The sequence below is a fragment of the Octodon degus genome, unplaced genomic scaffold, assembly GCF_000260255.1.
Source record: "Octodon degus isolate 3935 unplaced genomic scaffold, OctDeg1.0 scaffold00167, whole genome shotgun sequence".
NCBI lineage: Eukaryota > Metazoa > Chordata > Mammalia > Rodentia > Octodontidae > Octodon > Octodon degus.
Genome location: NW_004524743.1, coordinates 4,109,878 through 4,113,078, shown reverse-complemented (window position 1 = coordinate 4,113,078; position 3,201 = coordinate 4,109,878). Strand labels below are relative to the sequence as shown.

The following is a 3,201-nucleotide window of genomic DNA, read 5'->3' as shown; positions in this document are numbered from 1 at the left end:
GCAGTGTCAGGCAAGATCCAGCAAAAGTTGTGAACACATTCACCTGTGTATCTGGATTCATCTTTTGAGCTCATCTCCCTCTATGTTTGGCCCTGAGGCTTTCCTTGTGTTTCAGCATAGTGGAAACAAGATCAGATTTTAGCCTTTGTAGAAGGTTAAGGCTGTTCACAAATTCTTTGTCCCTCGTTCCCTATAAAGGTAGAGTTTACATCTCCTCCTCCAGGGTGAATGGGCTCTGTCTGTAGCTACTTTTACCAATAGTTTTTGGAAACAGTTTCTGGCCTTGGAGCACTTGCTCCTAGAACCCAGCAACCATGATTGAGAAGACTCAAACATCCACATGGAGAAGCCCGAGCATCCCACCACCTCCAGCCATGGTCCCCAGCTTTCGGCTGGCCCTCAGCACTAGTTCTCCAGCCACCTTGGACGTGACTCCCCCAGCTTCCATCCACACTCCCCAGTTGACCTCACGTGGAAAGGAGGACAATCAAGAACAGTCATGCCCAGAAGGTCCTGCCCAAGCTGCAGATTTGTAAGCAAAATGAACAGTGTTGTTGTAAGCCACAGGGTTTTGGTGTGGTTTATTACACAACAATAAATAACTGGAACATATTTCAAGCAGAATGAGCACATTTTACATTAGAAAAAGCACTTTTGGAAAGTAAAGTTTAGAGTTACAATATTTTACTCCTAGATGAAATGAAGAAGCACTGTCTGTCAATCATTTATATATCCATCTGTCTCTGCTCTTCAAGATCCTGTCCCATAATCTTCTTTTTTTTTTCTTTGCTTTAATATTGAAAAAGTAAAAGAAGCAGCCTTCAGCCAGAACCTTCTGTCCTTGGTCGTATGTGGTTCGCTGACTCACATGGCTCTTTGAGACCTCAAGAAATTAGAATCAATGACTAAGCGAAGCATCTGAGGAGAGGCTCACATGTCCTCACCGACTGGTTCCCAAGATGCCTGCTTGCCATTTGCAACTGATGCCTTCAGAAGAGCCCCCTGCCAGAGGAATGTGTTTCACCTTGTCTGAGCAGCCTCCTGGACATCTGTCTGTAGCCTATTGGCTTGCTTCCTTCATTATCAATTTAAATATTAATAGCAAGCTGACCAGAATCAACCTAAGATGCAAATTCGTCCCACTGCTTGGCTGATTTTTTCTGCAGAAGTATCATCTCTCTGCCACAGTGACATGGCACCATGAGCTTACTCTGTCATGTCATTTCCCCACCACCCTGCAATGTGTCCTTCTCTGTCTCTTGTAGGGGTTCACCCATGTCTGGAAAGAAAAAGCCAGAACTAACAGTTTTCTATGCCTGGTTCTTAACACTGGTCAGGATTTGTAAGCATCCAAAAAGAATTTGTAACTGAACTACTAGTAAAATGAATAACATCCAAATTTAAACAAAGCTTACAATTAATGCCAAGTAAGCAGCGAATTTATGCAGAAACAAAGAAGTGGCTTTTCTCCAGAATTTTTCCATTGACTCTAAACACAGACGTGGATCTGACTTCTGATTCAGTGTCTTTGCCTTGCACTCAGATATTCAGCTTTGTTATCATGAGCACAACACAGTATTTATTCTCAATAATATTTAAATTTAAAAGTTGGATCCACCTTGTACCAACCAGAGCCAGGGGATTAATTAGATATGAAAGATGAAAGCATAGATAAGTATTTGCTTTTATCCTCAGAATTCACTTTTCCTAAGTAATAATGTTTATGGACTCAAGTATAGAAAAAATAAAGCCTTAATATATTTTTTAGTGTAAGAAAATTTATACAAAGGTGATTTCCTTTTCTTCTTAGAGATGTCTAAATTTTAAGAGATAACCTACATCAAGGAAAGTACATGAAGAGATGATACAATTTTGGAGTATTGCAATCCTTTAAATAAAATAATGAAATCATTTGAGATTTTCATTTATTCATCTAAATAATTGCCTCAAATTTTGCATATTATGTATATTGCTACACAAGTTATTTTGTTATTTGTGTTGGTCAACTACATCTTTTTCCATGTCTTTAATTTTAAAACTTTCTTTACATATTTGTTTTAGCTGTACATCACATAGACTTGGCTTTTTAAATCCATTCATATAGACAAGTGGATGAGTTTGATATATTTATTTTTTTCACACTCTTTTGACATTCATTTATTGGACACTTTGCCAGGAATACCAATTACTGTCAAGTCACAAGGTTGGATGTTTCTTGGGCCAAAGTCAGCCACACAGCTTAGGCACTAGTCTGGGCGACCAGAGAGATAAACAGTGCCTAAAAACAAAATAGTGTCACATTATCTATGGTTTTGTGGAGTATTTTCCCTGCAAACATTATCAACAAATTTTAAACATTATCCAGAGACAAATATGACATGAAGAATCATTGCATATATATTTTATGTGTGTACACAATAACATGAAATAATGCAGAGACATGTGGTTACACTTTTCAGTTATTAAAAGATGACTACTATAGGTGACCCACTATTGTACACTAAGAAGTTCTCGGTACATTTATATTTATTATGATGAAGGACATATTTGGAGTGACTTGTACCACCTTGCCTAGAATTTTCTGTTTTCCATCCTCTTTCCTTACTTATTTCCCCTTGTAATGGTTGAAAAAATTTCTATGACCCCCTTTTTATTCTGTATACTGGAAGTTATAGGTTGTACCTTTATTCTTGGCTGTTATTATTCACTGTTTGAATACATATTTGTGACAGAGTGGCTAACTAATCATAGAACCCACTCCCCTTCTCTCCTATAGCTAACCTGTATTTCCCATCCCTTTCTGAAGGCCAGTAGGTGTGGCTATGTAACTGAGCACTAGCAAAGCCTTGGAGTGTGTGCAGAAGTCACTCTCAGGCTTGAGTTATTGAAACTTCCATCCCTATTAACTTTACCACAGCTACTTGTATACTCATCCTGGCCAACTTTAAAAGGTTTATGCTGAAGGTGAAGCACTTAGTAACCTGTATCACTGATTAATAACCTGAAACAAAGAGACTGATGCCACCTATTTCACTCACCAATTTGAACATAGGTTATAAAAAAGAACTGGGTTGGTGCGGAGAGTTTCCTGCTACCCTGCGCCTGCGGGACCAGTCCCAGCCCAGGCGCAGCATGGGCCGGACCCTCTCCCAGCCCCTCGGGCCGCCCCCCACCACTCTGCAGTGCCTCCCCCACGCCGCC

The 3,201-nt window shown here is 39.7% G+C and overlaps 1 pseudogene; it reads left to right on the top strand.

Annotated features, from left to right (window-relative positions):
* Positions 1-314: 314 nt before the first annotated feature.
* LOC101565449 overlaps positions 315-3,201 on the top strand; it is a 31,223-nt pseudogene continuing 28,336 nt past the window's right edge.